The sequence below is a fragment of the Astyanax mexicanus genome, chromosome 5 (assembly GCF_023375975.1).
Source record: "Astyanax mexicanus isolate ESR-SI-001 chromosome 5, AstMex3_surface, whole genome shotgun sequence".
Classification (NCBI taxonomy): Eukaryota; Metazoa; Chordata; class Actinopteri; order Characiformes; family Acestrorhamphidae; genus Astyanax; species Astyanax mexicanus.
The window spans coordinates 6,551,678-6,569,870 of record NC_064412.1 but is presented as its reverse complement, the minus strand read 5'-3'; the positions used below and the strand labels follow the sequence as shown (position 1 = coordinate 6,569,870).

At 36.4% G+C, this 18,193-nt stretch overlaps 1 protein-coding gene and 1 long non-coding RNA gene across 4 annotated transcripts in view; both read left to right on the top strand.

Moving 5' to 3' along the window:
• slc12a5a (solute carrier family 12 member 5a) overlaps window positions 1-18,193 on the top strand; it is a 297,781-nt gene that overhangs the window by 138,852 nt on the left and 140,736 nt on the right. The gene's annotated exons all lie outside the window — the stretch shown is intronic.
• Window positions 13,313-16,444, top strand: LOC125802214 (uncharacterized). Its single transcript, XR_007439230.1, has 3 exons — window positions 13,313-13,592; window positions 14,527-14,597; window positions 15,323-16,444. It is a non-coding gene; the product is annotated as an uncharacterized LOC125802214 (long non-coding RNA).

Sequence of the window (18,193 nt, the reverse complement as noted above, 5' to 3'; positions counted from 1 at the left end):
AACACTTTCTATGAATGTCATCTCTATAAGACTCTATAAACATATTTATAACACATTATAATGCATTTATAAGGCATTATAAACATGGCTATACATATTTATGAAACTCTATAATTCATCATAGCCATGTTTATTATGCATCATGAACTGTGATTATAATACATTAATAGCTGTGTTTACAACATGTTATACGTCACTACCAAGAAACTCATTCCCTGCTTGTAGACTTGTATCATGACTAAAACAGCTTCCAACTTATAAACACACCCTCAGTAATCCTATAAATATATTTTCAACCACTCATGAATTATACTTGTCTTGAATATAATATAAGTTATAGTCAATTATAATGTATTATAACAGGTCTTTGTGCACTCTAAGTAAAGTACCAGACTTTCATTGTGGGACTAGATTTTTAACAATAGATATAAACTATTTTAACATGTATATCATAAGCACAGCTTATAATGTATTGTGATCACAAGTCATAATGCTTAATAAAGATGGCTATAGTGGGTTATGCATTTTTATAAATATTTATAGCCATGGTTATAATGCCTTATGAATGCATTATAATATATTATGAATGTAGTTATAGAGTCTAATAAAGATGACATTCATAGAAAGTGTTACCTATTTTTGTTTATTTAACCCCTATTTAACCCCCTTTCATTTGAAAATGACATTGAGCCACAACAACTGGGCTGCAGTGTCCAATTATACACCTGTGTATTTGGCATGTCATGATGTGAATAATGAGTGGAAGTATATAAATATATATATATATATATATATATATATATATATATATATATATATATATATATATATATATATATATAGCTATTAAGTGTGTTTATACAGTATATTTATAGGATCTGCCCGCCCATCATTTACCCTCTGGCCTGTTTAAATTCATATTATATGCTCTGCTGTCACTCAACAGCTCTGTGTTTGAGTTAGTGTAAATATATACTGAGCAGCTCATTAGTGGAATTGAGTTCATGACGGGTATTTACACTGTGACAGAGTGAGGTAGAGGGCTGCTGACATCCTCGCTGCTTTAATGAGCTCATGTTTCTTCCTGCAAAGCAGAATTTCAGTCAGAGTGATATTATTGTTATTGCTATTGTTATGCTTGTTGTTGTTGTTTTTGTTGGTAAAAATGAGCTAGATGAGAGTTAATAATAATATTAATAAGAATAAATATAATAATAATAATGTAAGGTAGGCTTCAGAGACTATATCCATGGCCCTTTTATTTCTATTAATAGAAATCCCCTGAGGAGTCTGAACTGTTCCAAGTCTTTCATCTTTCTTAAACAGTGAAAATGAATGGCTTTTTATGGCACAGTTACAGAAAGTAGAACATCTACATCCTGTTTGTGTATTAACTGTGTACCACAATGAGAGCATAGTCCTATAGTGATGCATAAAAAAGGGCACACACACACACACACACACACACACACACTCATTATGGAAACATTGTTTTTATCAAGAGCATTAATAGGTATGTGGCTCACCTGAAGAATGGCTTACAGATTATAATGATACTGGCATAAACGTGTCATCATTTTCATACATATTCTAGTAATAATTTATTTGTGGTGAGGATGCAAGACGATACACACTGTAAATAAAATACAGTTACAGTATTTTTTGTACTATTAGACGTACCAGATTATAAGGTGTACCTCTATTTTCTGGTTTATTTGTATACATAAGGTGTATTAAGCGACACTAGTAAGGATGTCTATATCGAAGTGAGCATCGTTATTAATCTACACAGATTTCTCTCCTGAAAACTCTTTATTTAGGTGAGTAAAGCTCCTCCGTTCATTTACAGTAAGCTTAGACTTCCAGTATTTTATCTAAGGGTGAGTTTTCAGTGAAGTATCTCCAGCACTAAGGCTAGGTGCAGCAGCATTAGCATTAGCCACTGAGGAATCCCTCAGCTAGCGGTTCGTCCCACGTAGCTTGTTTTAACATGGCAAACACGCAGAATACAGTTCAATATACTCGCTTCTAAAAGGCGAAGGAGCTAGCGCTGTGGTTAGCAGCTAGTGCTAATGCTAATGCTGCTGCACCCAGCCTTAGTGCTGGAGAAACTTCATTAAAAACTCAGCCTTATAATGCTGTACTTCAGCCGAGTGGCTTTACTGCTTCTAAATAACTGACTGGTACAATTAATTTTTTTCTTTATAGTTAAAAATATACAATCATTTTTAAATAACAAATTATATGTTGCATATTTACACACATTTGATTGGATTAATTGGATTATACAGCATTGCACATTTATGGTGAGAGATCTTAAGCAGCTTCTCCAGCATCCCAAAATGCCATAGCAATGACAGAGATGCTTCCTGGAGTTAGTGGAGCATCAGTGTGATTCTGTAGCTGCGTTTTTAAGGTAAAATCACTGGTAACATTTTAAAATAAGGGTGCATTAATTAACATCAATGGTTGCAGAGTGACTCATCTTTTTATTAATTGATACTACTTGATACATTATTAATCATTACAACATTTTAACCCTTTGAACTCTTGGCTGTTTTGGTGTTTTTTTTCTTCTTTTTTGTCTGTTCCTCTTTCAGGTCTTATAGCACAGTAAATAATATTGGTTGAGGACAGGTAAATTGCATTTTTTTTTTTTTTGTTGTTGTAGGGAAAGTCCTTTTTTTCAACACTTGAGGAATCAGTGGCAATCATGACATCATGCGATTTACTCAGAGACCCGAAAGTGAATCTAAATACATCTGATTATGGGTTTTGAGCAAATATATAGAGGTATAATGAAGGAATAAAACAAGGAACTTTGAAGGAGATCTCACTTTTTTTTCTCAATGGGTTTTTGTAGTTGCTTTTTACTGCACTGGGATGGCACTACTATTTTTAGAAAGAGTAAGTTCCGCCCTTTCTAACCATATATGAATTGTGGGTAACACTTTACTTGGATGGTCCATTTGATAGCATCTTTGATGCTCAACTGACATTCAACTAACATTCAACTACATGTCTATTAAATGCAAATGAACTAAAAGGAGAAAGTAAATTATTCTCTATTGAATATAACCCTACATTCAACTCTAAACGCTTATCTTAATATTTTAGGATTGGTTTAGGGTTAGATTTTAAGTTTAGGTAAAGGTTAAGGTTAGGGTTAGGTGTAGGGTTAGATTTTATGGTTGATTAAGGGTTAAGGTTAGGGTTAGGTGTAGGGTTAGATTTTAGGGTTGATTAAGAGTTAAGGTTATGGTTAGGTGTAGGGTTCAAATTTTAGGGTTGATTAAGGGTTAAGGTTAGGGTTAGGTGTAGGGTTTGATTTTAGGGTTGATTAAGGGTTTGGGTTAGGTGTAGAGTTAGATTTTATGGTTGATTAAGGGTTAAGGTTAGGGTTAGTTGTAGGGTTCGATTTTAGGGTTGATTAAGGGTTAAGGTTAGGGTTAGGTGTAGGGTTAGATTTTAGGGTTGATTAAGGGTTAAGGTTAGGGTTAGGTGTAGGGTTCAAATTTTAGGGTTGATTAAGAGTTAAGGTTAGGGTTAGGTGTAGGGTTAGATTTTAGGGTTGATTAAGGGTTAAGGTTAGGGTTAGGTGTAGGGTTAGATTTTATGGTTGATTAAGGGTTAAGGTTAGGGTTAGGTGTAGGGTTAGATTTTATGGTTGATTAAGGGTTAAGGTTAGGGTTAGGTGTAGGGTTAGATTTTAGGGTAGATTAAGAGTTAAGGTTAGGGTTAGGTGTAGGGTTAGATTTTATGGTTGATTAAGGGTTAAGGTTAGGGTTAGGTGTAGGGTTAGATTTTAGGGTAGATTAAGGGTTAAGGTTAGGGTTAGGTGTAGGGTTAGATTTTATGGTTGATTAAGGGTTAAGGTTAGGGTTAGGTGTAGGGTTAGATTTTAGGGTAGATTAAGGGTTAAGGTTAGGTTTAGGTGTAGGGTTAGATTTTATGGTTGATTAAGGGTTAAGGTTAGGGTTAGGTTTAGGGTTAGATTTTATGGTTGATTAAGGGTTAAGGTTAGGGTTAGGTGTAGGGTTAGATTTTATGGTTGATTAAGGGTTAAGGTTAGGGTTAGGTGTAGGGTTTGATTTTATGGTTGATTAAGGGTTAAGGTTAGGGTTAGGTGTAGGGTTAGATTTTATGGTTGATTAAGGGTTAAGGTTAGGGTTAGGTGTAGGGTTTGATTTTATGGTTGATTAAGGGTTAAGGTTAGGGTTAGGTGTAGGGTTAGATTTTAGGGTAGATTAAGGGTTAAGGTTAGGTTTAGGTGTAGGGTTAGATTTTATGGTTGATTAAGGGTTAAGGTTAGGGTTAGGTGTAGGGTTAGATTTTATGATTGATTAAGGGTTAAGGTTAGGGTTAGGTGTAGGGTTTGATTTTATGGTTGATTAAGGGTTAAGGTTAGGGTTAGGTGTAGGGTTAGATTTTAGGGTAGATTAAGGGTTAAGGTTAGGTTTAGGTGTAGGGTTAGATTTTATGGTTGATTAAGGGTTAAGGTTAGGGTTAGGTGTAGGGTTAGATTTTATGGTTGATTAAGGGTTAAGGTTAGGGTTAGGTGTAGGGTTAGATTTTATGGTTGATTAAGGGTTAAGGTTAGGGTTAGGTGTAGGGATTGATTTTAGGGTAGGTTAAGGGTTAAGGTTAGGGTTAGGTGTAGGGTTAGGTTCTATTTTGAATCATTTACATTCAACATAGGGTTAAGTTAAATTTAATGGACATTTAATTCAGTGTTAGTTGAATGTCAGTTGAGCATCAACAAGGCCATAAAATGGACCATCCAAGTAAAGTGTTACTGAATTATGTTTGTGTGTGAGGTGATTCCTGAGTAATTAATCTGAGAACACAAGGTGCAATTTTAGATGGAAAATCCGTCCGTTGGGTTCTAAGGGATAAACTAATGTCCCAATTCATTATTATATACTACATACTTAAGCATTTAAATTGAGTAATGTTATAATGTGATATAATATCTTAATTAATGTATAAAAGAATGTTGCGACATTACATAACCAGTGTTTATTACTGTCGTAAGCACTGTTATTAGTGATTTTTATTGTAAAGTGTTACCAGACAATTATTACTAAATGCTGCAATAAGTTTTCTTCTAGATCATCGTTGGAGAAATTCACTGTACGTGCATCTCAAGAAGGTTTCCTGGTGCAAAACCTTCATGAACCCACCCTGCGTTTCACATTGTGGTGTAAGATGTGTTTATTGCTGCAGCTCTGATTGGCTGGAGGCGTTTCTCTGGAGTGTAGAGTGGTGTGCGATGGTGGTGGAGGCAGTAATAACAGCCAAGTCCTTTTCTCTCATCCTGATCTCCTTGCTCACTTGTTTCAAACCTCCGCACAGTTGCTCAGAGCCTGGGCATGAGTTTGAAAAACGATAGTGTGTGAGTGTGAGTGTGTGTGTGTGTGTGTGTAGGAACTGCCTCGATGCTCCCTCCTGCCTCAGTAGCTTTGTGTGGTAATCTTCGTGTTCGCAGTCAATTTGCTGGAAAAGCACTGTTGATTTCCCTGGTGTGTGTGTGTGTGTGTGTGTGTGTGTGTGTGTGTGTGTGTGTGTGTGTGTGTGTGTGATACAGGGCCTACACACTTAAGTGTCCGAATACACACTGAGAAACCCAATAAGTTCACTAAACTCAAAACTTGTGTTGTAACCATTTACCTAAGAAATTTGAAGTTGTAATATAATGTAATATAAGGTTTATTGAGATATATATTTAAATTAATATTTTCCTGAATTTATACATTTCATTATTTATATATATTTTTAATGACTACATACTACATAGGTTTAAGTAAGAATTACATTAATTACAATAAATATAATTTCCACCAATTTAACCAGAACACAAAATATATGATAACATAATATTTTTGTTATGTCAATTGCTTTGTATAATAAGTCTACTTTGAATGTTATGGGCAGGTGAATAGAATTTGTAGATTAGTCTTTTTTATGATTTCATTTTTTAAATACTCATAGAAAAGTAGATAAAGAAAGAAAATGCTGCAGAGTGAACATTATTGAGAGCACACAGCCAACACAGAGTTACTATAGCAGCTCAGAACATGATGCTTGTTCTTACAGCCTACAACACAGAGACCAAGCAGTTATTAAATCATAATATATGATCTAGTGTACAAGTTTACCTAATGTAGCTGGGGGGAATGACTACACACTGATTATGAGTGTTATTCAGAAAATGATGCTTGTTCTTACAGCCTACAACACAGAGACCACACAGTTAATCATAATATATATTCTTCAAGTTTACATAAGGTGGGTACATAAAGGGGTTTAGTCAGAAAATGGGGGACACACCCAGTATGCAAATAGATTTTGCAAGAAGCCAATAGAAAAGAAGCTGCCAAATGGAAACAGACAGTGGTTCAACTCAAAGTCAACTGCAGTGGTTCTTTTTTTTTAGTTTACTACATAATTTGAACAGACAGACTGTCTTTTACACTCTGCCAAAATGTATTGATTAACAAACCAATAGAAGTACATTAAAATGGCCTGAAATAAACTCTGTTACCTCTTTTCTTTTTACTTGCATTGAAAGTTTAGAAGTTTTTTTTTTTGTCCTCTCTCCTGTAAAGTTGCTGTTTGGGAGATACAGTACTTGTTTTTCATTGGACTGCGAAAATATGTGGCCACAAATGTTTACTTAACGCAAAATAGTTGAGGAATGCTGGGAAATATATATATATATATATTTTTAATGTAAAGTTACAAATAGACAAATAGTGGGTTTACAGTGCATAAAGCAGACCTTCCTTTATATTGGAATGTCCAAAACACACAGCTGGTCTCTGGAGTAGGGCTGCAACTAATGACTATTTTGGTAGCTGACAAATCTGATGATTATTTTTTTTAAATGTATTTATTCGATTAGTCAATGATTATTTCTGCCATTTCTAAAAACGATAGAAACAGCAGAACATGAGGTTTAAAGGGCATTTAAATATCTGAATATTGTTTAAACATGGAGATTACTAATATACAGTGATTTATTATGTAATCTGTTGTGTTTGGGCACTTTTAGAGACAAAGCCTAAGTCATTGTGCTTCTGTCCCCAGCACTTTGTGTAATGCGGTACTGTTACAAATTAACAATTAATCGGCAATGAGATTTGTAGTCGACACATTTAAATAATCGAAATTGTCGATTTTATTGACTAATCGTTGCAGCCCTACTCTGGAGTTGAAATCTAGTTTTAATGCGAAACTGTGTGTGTGTGTGTGTGTGTGTGTGTGTGTGTGTGTGTGTGTGTGTGTGTGTGTGTGTGTGTGTGTGTGTGTGCGCGCGCACTGATCAGGATTCCAGCATTGTCTCGATCCTAAACACATACGACAAGTGTGTAATTGCTGCTTTGTGGAAAGCCTGGGTGGATAGATGACGCTGAAAGAGAGGGATGGAAAGTACTGGAAGGGAATCAAACGAGTGCGGAGTAATTGGGCAGTGTGAAAGACGGAGTGTGTGAGGGATCGAACTCCAGGCTGCCTGGAATCGCTGCCAAACTCTCCGCTGTCAAACCACACACACACACACACACAAACGTGCACACACACTCTTCAGATCTGAAGCTTTGGTCTTCTAATTAGAGAACTAGCGGTGATGCTAATGCTAATGACTGCTTACTATAAATATCCAAATGAAAGTATACATTAGGCATCATCAGCCGGGCCGTGGAGGCTGAAGGAGGCGATTGTTATTAGTATGGCTGGAAATGGCTGGAGAGGAGCTGGTGTTTGTTGTGATGGCTGTGTGGGATTCAGTCTTTTCATACTGTCACATCTCAGCCTGAAAAAAGGAAAACCATCTCATTGCCTGAGTACTGATAGGACTGAATCACTGCTTTTTTTTTTTCTTGTAGGGGTGTGAGTGTGTGTGCGTGTTTGAGCATGTATGTGTGTTTTGATAACAAGAGAAATTGTCCAGCTAAGAGCTCTGAAGATTGCAATATTTTTTAATATAACTATAGGGATGCACCAAATATTTGGCAACCAAAATTATTTGTCTGAAAACGGACCAAATTATTTATTCATATTGACTATATATGACTTTTCCAACAATGTATTTCCTCTGATGGACGAATGCATGAAGCACACAAACGGCAGGTTAAAAGAGCCCCACTACAGTGAAATTATTATTCAGATTACAGTGCTTAAGTACTGTAAATGTGTTATGCTTAGTTTTCTCCCTAATTTTAGCTATGCCGATAATCCCTACCTCACTTTTTTAAGCTGTATATCCCCTATCACTACTGATGCCACAACACAAGGTGGGTGAAGACTTGCACATGCCTCCTCTGATACATGTAACGCCAGACTCCGCCTCTTTTTGAACTACTGCTGATGCAGCATTGCCGAGTAGCATCACAGCACCCTCGGAGGAAAGCGCAGCGACTCGGTTCTGATACATCAGCTCACAGACGCGGCCTTGTGCTGATCCACATCACCCTTTGGAGTGATGAGGGGAAAGAGCACCATCTTTGTACTCTCTCTGGGATCTGGCAGCTGATGGCAAGCAGCATGACTAGGATTCAAACCTGCAGTCAACAACATAAAAAAAAAACCACTCCAATAATTCACAGTTCTTTAATTTGTATACTGTAGTCCTTCTGTTTCTTTTACCCTCTTAATTAATGCTCAGGACCCCACAGTTTAGACCACCACAGAGCTGCTATTATTATTAGGGTGGTGGATCATTATTATTCTCAGCACTGTAGTAACACTGAGTAGCATGGTGGTGGGTTGTTAGTGTGTGTTAATCTTTTCAAATGGTGTAATTGATTCATTTTGCTATTATTTTATCATTATATTCGTGGCAAACAAGTATTTTAAAATGAAATTAAATTGAATTTATCACAAGAATTCCTCATCCAATAAAATACAGTTGTTGTGACAGGCCCAGCTGCAAACATGATAGTATTGTAAAATACGACTGTACTGTTTTGGGGTGTGGAAGTGGAATAGCACAGTGGATAACACCACCTCCTCCATCCACTTCATCTTTATCCTGGATACTTACCTGGATACTACACTCCCTGTCCTCTACAACACCAAAAAAAACCCAAAAAATCTGTAAGTCACTATTGTAATTGCAAATATGCTTCTTTGTGGAACCAAAAGTGGTTCTTTTACAGTATTATTGCTTTATTTCTAAGAGAACGCTCAGGAATTCTCCCTGATTCCATATTTCAGACATATTTCAGAAGGAAAATTAATTACTGAGTAAGCAGCTCATATAGGCTCATATATAGTCTACTGTGTAGAGAGAGAGGGGATGTTCAGAAGACTGCTGTTAGTTAGCGTTAGCCAACAAATCCGTTGGATTACTGAAGCCTCAATTACTAGTGAGACTGTCTCTCTCGAACAGACAGAGTGGTGATTTACACTGAGAGCAGAGGAACATCTGTCAATTTCTTCTCTCCCTTAATCACTGGACTGGCTCTCTTTCGTCTGTCAGGCTTCTCTTCTCTCATTTATTTCCTGTAAATGTCTCAAAAGTGCAGCTCTGCAGATGTAGCACGTCTGCTCACCTATAAAACTGGTACATATGTAATGCATAAGAATATATGGTGTGGATTGGGCTTTGCTTTACTTTACGTGAATGTATTTCACACCAAATTACAGCTTGAAATATAAAATATATATGGACACTCTTAAATATAATGTTTTTTTTATTTTTTTATTTTTTTATTTTTTTAGCAGTGCCATAAAGAACCCATGTGTCTTTTATGTTCTTTTATTTTCTGTTCTGTTTCTGATTAAGGTCCTTTCTTAATGTTTTATATTTACATCAAATCGTTTTAATTATAAGGATATCTGGCATTATCTGTAAAGTTCTGAAAGGCTTTTATTTCAAAGCGTTCTCCACAGATAAAAAGCGTTTATGAAGTTATTCTGTGCCTTCAAGCAACCGCAAATTTCAAAGCATAAAATACAAGAACAGGTATTAAAAAGGCACTTAAAAAACGTTTTTTTTTTATATTTATCATGTAAAAGGGGAAAGACATTTGGAAAATATTAATGATGTTGAGAAGCATTTTAAAACAAGGGCATCGAAAGCCACTAATGAATTAACCCATTATGGTGAGTTTTAAAGATTAATACCCCTAACCTAAAACACAATGATAGCTTTAATATTAAAAACTATATAAAAGCTATACAGGAACATGCATAATTATTTATTAAACTAATGGTTATAGAAATTAAATAAAGAATTAAACCAAGAAAAACACTGAATGAAAACCTGTGTCCAAATTTTAGACTGGAACAGTATGTACAATATATAAGCATATTTTTTCCAAAGTCTGGATTTTAACTGTCAGAAGTATTTTTTTTTCAGTGGGTGTAATCACATTATTTTGCTATTAGTTTATCATTATACTAGTGGCAAACAAAGTATGTTAAACAAATATGTTAAACTTAAATTAAATTGTATTTATCACAAGAATTCCTCATCCAATAAAATACAGTTGTTGTGACAGGCCCAGCCGCAGACATGATAGTATTATAAAATATGGCTCTACTGTTTTGAGATGTGGAAGTGGACTAGTACAGTGGATAACACCACTTTTTTCATCCACTTTATCTGGATACTTTACACTGCCTGTTTCTATAACATCAGAAAATCTGTAAGTCGCTCTGGATAAGAATATGTGCCAAATGCCGTGTTCTAATTTTGCCATATTATCATTTTCATATATTGTCCAACTCTATTCCTTCCTATCATTAATGTCCTTTAGTCTCATGTCCTGAAACGCTGTACTGCTCCCGACCCGGCGCTCCTGGCTGCATTTATCTGTGTAGATTTCATGTATCTCATATATTTCTCATATGTGACTTGAGTTGCACACTATTAACTCAAGTCACATTTATAATTAGAATAGCCCCACTATAGTGCTTAAGTACTGTAAATGTGTTGTGCTTAGATAGTTAAAAGTTTACGTGTTTAAATATATATTTTTATTGTATTTGACTAATTATCTTTTGTTTGAAAAGTAATTCAAGGAATTCCTCATCCAATAAAATACAGTTGTTGTGACAGGCCCAGCTGTAGACATTATAGTATTGTAAAATATGGCTCTACTGTTTTGGGAAATAGGGAAATGGGAATAGCACAGTGGATAACACCACCTCCTCCATCCACTTCCTCTTTAACCTGGAAACTTAAAACTCCCTCTCGTCTGTAACATCAGAAAATCTGTAAGTTGCTCTGGACAAGAATATATTTAAGAGAATTTTGCCATATTATTTTAATATAATTTTTACATATTGTCCCCCTCTATTCCTTTCTTTCCTTAATGTCCTCTCTAATGTCTCATGTCCAAAAACGCTGTTCTGTCCCCGACCCAGCGCTCCTGCTGGCAGAGCGTGAATCTTTATGGACGTGGCTCTGAGCCGTCTTCTCGTTCTGGCCGCGGAGCAGAAGAGAGTGTCGACATCAAACCGTTTTGGTCTCCGGCGCGTGCTAATCCCTTTAGTTCTGCAAGGACAGTTGATCCCCTACCTTCCACCGGCCGTCCGACTCCCTCTGATCACAGATTATAAAACACAACACCTCGTAATCCCGCTCATTTCTCTCAGCGGTCTCTGGCCAAAGCCCACTGTTCTCAGGTCAGCTCTGACATGTGTGTCTGCAGCCCTGCTATTCATCGCTAAGAGCTGCAGGTGTTGGGTCCAAACCCTGTGCTGCATGTCCTACATGACCATGTTTAGAGTCTTTAAATCAAATTTACACTGTTTTCTTTTAGTGGCATTTGTTAATTGTGCATTAAAGCTAGGCTAGGCTAGTGCAGGTAACAAACCATAATAATAAATACGTATAATTCTTGAAAATTGAAGTAATATGACAGTATTTAATGGGTATTGTTGTGAAATGTCATCACAGAACCCTCGTCCAAGCTTACTGTAGATATTAGTGGTTATCACGTTTGCCTTCCAGAACTGGGGTCTTGGGTTCAAGTCCCTATCTGGGTGGAGTTTCCATGTTCTCCCTGTGTTTGTGTGGGTTTCCTCTGGGGAAACTGTTTCCTCACACAGTCCAAAAACATTAAGATAAGGTAAATTGGATACTCTGAAATTACCTGTAACAAAATGTAATACTCTAAGTTGATCTGGTGTGTATGTGTGTGTTTGTGTCTTGGTAAATGTATGGATTGACTCTCTGTCCTGGGTAAATGCTGTAATGCCCGATTCAGTTCTCCTCCAGGATGATAGTTGTTTCCGGTTGAGAGTACGCTGTGCGCAATTGGTTGCCACTTCTCACAAGTGTGTAAATGACTGCTGACTATAAATGGTTGTGTATAAAAACATGATTGTAAAGTGTACTAGAAAGGCGCTATATAAGTGTAACTTTATTTATTCATTTTGTGCAGCATTGAAGAAATTGCTTTGTTTTAATTCAGCTCAACCCTCTACAAACAAAATATTGTAAAACGCACTGTTAAGATACAAACGTGCCAAAGTCAGAGCTCACCTGCCTCTTTAAGGAAATGTGAGGCAAGTGACACACTGATTGGTTTATTTCACGTTAAGCCCAAAATGAACCATACCCATGATTAATTAAGAGAATTAGTACATGCATTTTGTGCATTTAGACTTGTGCAAAGTGTATTTTTGCGCCCTCAAGATACCAAAAACACACAGACGCACCCTAAATACAGCTGCATGTTGCACAATTGGCCGCTATAGATCGATAAAATAGGGCCCTCAGTGTTTTTCAGTGATTCCTTTGAGGAATCATCATGGAGTAAATGGCCTGAGACCTGTGATGGAGTCTGAAAATACTGATCGCTGAGCACAACCCACATCTTATGAGTTTGGCAGAGCTGTAATGTCCTGTAATGTTAACGTATGAGCAGTTTAATGTGTCTCTCCAGACAGATATGGAAATGATTTGGATAAACGAAGCCACTCTAGCTGGTCAGAGTCACATCTAATCTCTCATTTTCTCTCTCTCTCTCTCTCTCTCTCTCTCTCTCTCTGTCTCTCTCTGTGCCTGGCCTCCAAGCTCCTGTGGGTGGAATGTCATAGGCTGTCATCATTAATCTCCCTGCAGAAGGTGAACAGAACAGTGTTTGATTCACTAGCCAGAAGAGAGAGATGCAGAGCGAGAGAGGAAGAGAGAGAGAGAATAGACAGGAATTTTATATTTTTAACCTTCCATGTCAGCCCTCTTAATGCAGTACATTTGTCTACATTGGAGCAGGATCATGTTTCACTGTGTATTTTCTAACAGAGCTATAACTCACATTATACGAGTTCTCCATTTGTTAAATATGATGAGTTGAGAGTACCAGGGTCTGTCCCAAAACCTAGGGAGCTCTCTACATAGACAGCATCTTACGTCATTGGATGCGCGTTCCCGAGAAGTAGGCTGTCCCAATTCTTAGATACCTTAAAATGCTGTCTACTAAGATACCTTATTCTGACCCTGTAATAAGAGAGCATTAGACCCTTCCTCAGCCGGTAAGGCAATCCCATGATGCAGCGCGGGGCAGCACAGCGTAGCTCAACTTCTTCCATCATGGCGGACGGAAGTGGATCGGCCAGCGCCGAAGTCATTTTTAAATGTAAGTTATTTAAGTTTTTATAGCGTAAGTGTGGTGTTTCATGAGTTTTCTTGGCATAAAATAACATAAATTAGCGTTTTATTTGTAGTTTTGGTTAGTTGGTGGCCGTTTTCCAGTTTTTTATATATCGAGGTGTTAGCATTTATGCTAGCGGGTTTTGAAGCGCCAGTGCATTGTTTTAGATGGGCTGATGCTAACTAGCCTGTTAGCTCAATAGCTAACTAGCCTCACTGGCGATATTCAGCGCTTTTTTATCAGTCGCCGTAAAATTTTATTAGTTAACTCAGTTAACCCTTTCTTTATAGTTAGTTAGACCTGTCGGGTTTATACGATCTGTATGTGGGCTGTTTAACGTGATAGCCAGTGTTCAGATATACAAATTACTTCCACTCTTTTAGGGACCAGATCAGCAATAGAAGCCTTTATAAAGGCTCGCATAGAGAAAGAGAGGCTCTTCACTGGGGAGAAAAACTCAGCTCTCTCAGCATGGAATTAAGAGCTTATTTAAGCTAAACTAGTTAGTTATTTAACGATAATATATTCTTATTATATTCCATCTTAAATGATGCAGCTTTTACACTTTGATACATTAATCCAACCAGCTAGCTAATGGCTTATGATTACAATAATAAAACAATAGGTTTGTGGCAAATAAGTTGATAGAAAACCCGCTTTAGAAAACTAGTTAATACGTAACTAATGCATTGCCAGTTACAGCATATCTAAGCTAATATTAAGCTAATAATTGCTTAAGTTATACATTCATGCATTTAGGCATCTTTCTAAACTAATAAAAAAATGTAGGTAGATTTTGCAAAATGTTTGATTACACTTAAATCGAAGCCATTGTGTAGATCACTGAAGTTAAAATGGTGTTATTTTCCTCAACTATAAAGCATCTTAATGCCATTTGTTTTTGTTTGTTCTTTGACAGGACTGTTGTTCTGGAATTGGGGCTTGCGGACAAAGTAAAAGAAATGGGAAAACTTAAAAAATAAATACAATGTAAGTTCAAAGATGAATCTGAAATTGTGTAGAATAATTTATGTATTTTATTGATTTTTATGTATCGATTTGAGTGTAGTATAGATATGTAAATTATTGTTAAAGTATAATTGAGGGGGAGAGAGAAGAGAGCAGAGCAGGAGTGGTCAGAGCGCTTGTATAACCTCCTAGAAAAGCTAGTTAACAAAATTAACTGAGATTAATTTATGCATGTTTTACAATAAAGTTGTCGTTTTTTTTAAGTTGAGAACTGGCATTTGTGTGTTTTTAAAGCAGTCATGGAAAACTAATCCATGCCTTGTAGGTATTCTATACTGATATAAACTTACTTAATAGGTTGTTCATAATAACACTGAAATTCATACTTCAGTTATATTGTTTGTATTGTTTATTCTAACCACACTTACAGAACAAGACTAATATTAACAGTGAGTGGAACACGTGGACTGGTTTAAAGTAGCACAAAATAAGACAATGAAATAAGACATTTTAAACTAGAACATTAAACAAACATGAATGATGCGTGTACAATATTTACACAATATTGGCAGTGCAAATTTAACATTTAATGAAAACCAAACTGATCTATTTGTTTCCAGTTTGATAAAATCACTGGACATCAGCAATGTTGGCACAAAGTTGCTCCCGTAATTGGTGGCCACTGACAGCTGTGATGTCTTCTTCCTGCACATCAGCTTCCTCATCTTCATCTGCTTCCTCCTCAGGCTGAACATCTCCTGCTCCCATGCAGATGTTGTGCAGAGTGACACAGGCAGCAATCACCTCTGGCACAAACCTTGGGTTCACTTCTTGAGCATGCAGGAAAATTGACCTCCATCTGGTCTTCAGCATCCCAAAACCACGTTCAATTGTAGAACGTGCCCTTGCATGATGCCTATTGAAGGCCACCCTCTCTTCTCCTCTGACGGGCTTCTTGAATGGAGTGATGAGGGCTATGGGCTGAGAGATGCATGGGGACCCACCATCACCAAGGATCATGTAGCCTCTGGGTGGGAAAGTGGCCTGCCGATACAGAGTGCTGTAACAGAGCACCCTTGCATCATGTACTGAGCCAGGAAAGCAAATAAAAACATCACTATAGAACGGGGCATAGAAAAAGCACGGGACACAACACGGTATGATGTGCCACAGGCCAACCAAAAAAGAAAAACCAAGACTTCAATGGTCCCACCCCAACCATGGGTGCTCTTGTGCTGAATAAGTTTAAAAAGCACTTTCAGGGATTCACGATTCAGGCGAAAGTCAGTCTTGGGTGTCGTCCGGGAATATTCTCAGAAGTGGTACACTTGAATTCAGAGCACAGTATCTTGTAGGTCTTTCTCCCTGCAAGAAATGAAAAATTACTTTTATATATGCTATTTATTTATTTATTTAGTGTGTGTGAACAGTTCTTTTGCAAAACAGAAAAGTGATTTGTTCCTTTGTGTTTAAAGAATATCATTTATCTGTTTTGTAAATTAACTGTTTGCACAGGTTCTATTTATGTATTTATTTATTGATTGATTGATTTAATTGTTAATAAATGAATTGTCTGCATGTGTATAGTTGTATCACTTTGAAGTTAGCATAAAATAAAATGCATATTTGCAAAAACAGATGAGTGCTATTCTTTAAACAAACCTTTCATGCTTAAAAGACAGCATTTGTCTGTCTGCATATAAACTTTTTTCCCCCCACAATTTTCAATTAATTGTATCAGCTTGATTATTAGCAACTATTTAATCAATATAAATGTATTAAATAAACTATGTAGGTGTTCTGTACATGTTGTTATAATAATTATTCATTGTTATTATTATTATTATTAATAGCTTACTTAATTAATTGTTGTTAAAATACCATAGTTTTTACAGAGTATAAGAGGAAATGTTTTTTTCTGAGCGGATCTTACCTGTTCAAGGGCAGAAATAAGCGCTCTTCTTCTTAAATTTCGGACTCTGGCTGCAGCATGTCGACTCTCACGTCTCTGTCGCTCTTCCTCCAGCGCAAAAACGATTAAAATTGTAATAAAAACAGCAAGAGGTGCGTCCATAATGCCGGTAGGGTGATGAGGTGGTTCCCGCGGCTGAGGTAAGTAAACAGTGGGCGCGTGCTGTGGGCGGGGCCAAGTCGTGACGCAGTCGCTGCCTAACTAGAGAGTCCCAATAATGTGTCTTATAAGGCTGGATGGCGGTTAGAACGCTGTCTAGTTAAACAGCTGTCTACGTAGTCAGTGCCTACATAGAGAGCTCCCTAGGTTTTGGGACAGACCCCCAGAGTTAATGTGAGCCTTTACAGTGGATACTAAAGAGATTGTCTTTGTTAGTCTCTGATTGTTAGCCCACTGACTCCGCCCTTTCCTACCCAACAGCACTTGGCTTCACTGGAATTCTGATCAACGATCCAGTACTGCTCATCTAAATGACATCCCTGTGCTCTATAATAAAGAAGCCCCAGCCTATAGCCCACACTGTAAAACCCGATTAGTTGACTAAATTCAAAACATTAGTTGTAACCGATTACCTAATAAATTTTAAGTTCATGTAATATAATTTTAAGTACAGTAAACTTAACAAACACATATACATATATATTTAAAATTAATATTTTTCCTGAACTATTTTTTTAAATACTCACAGAAAAGTAGATGAAAGAAAACAGTAAAAAAAATAAAAGTACTGAGAGCACAGCGAGAACACAGAGTTACTGCAGCTCAGTAAATGATGCTCGTTCTACAGCTACAACACAGAGACCAAGTATTTAATCATAATATGAGATCTACAAGTTTACCTAAGGTAGCCCCGGGTGAATCACTACACACTGATGGTGAGTGTTAGTCAGAAACTGTTGGACACACCCAGTATGCAAATAGATTGTGACAAAAGCCAATGGAAAAGAAGCTGTTAATGGCAACAGACTAAACTCAGTTGTTATAAGTTGATTCAACTCAAAGATCTCAGTTTAAGTGTATATATGTGCCCATGAATGTTCATCTAACTCAAAATAGTTGAGTATTGTTTAGAAATCTCCAATTTTATGTAAAACAGACTTAATTTATTTGAGTTCAAACAACTTCTGGGTTTACAGTGTATAGACTCTTTGCAAAGTCTTAGGCCTCGTTCACACAAATCCAGATTTTTCATGAAAACAACGTTTTTTTCATCATTGAACAGAGGTTTTTTTTTTTTTTTGAGATTTTTGAAAACTCTAGACATGTCTGCTTTTTGTTCACATTAGCTTAACCTGTTCAGAATGAGCCTGAAACATGGTTTATCGCCTGGATTGCTTCTGTTCTCTCTGAGATTTACATTTTAACTGTTATATTAATGTAGTGCCTAAATATATTTTTAAAACATTTTACCAATGTAGTAATTTAATTTACTTTCAAAAAATTTACATGATACACTGTACTTAAAATGAACTACTGTAACAGTTGTTTTTAACAAACTTTGCCAAAAATGTACAAAAGTATATTTGTATTGTATATAAGTATTGTAGAAGAATATTGAATTACATTAAAGTAAAAGTGTAATTCTTAGTAGTCTATTTTTTAATACACTATATTGAACTCTTTAAGAAGTATGATCAAAGTTTAC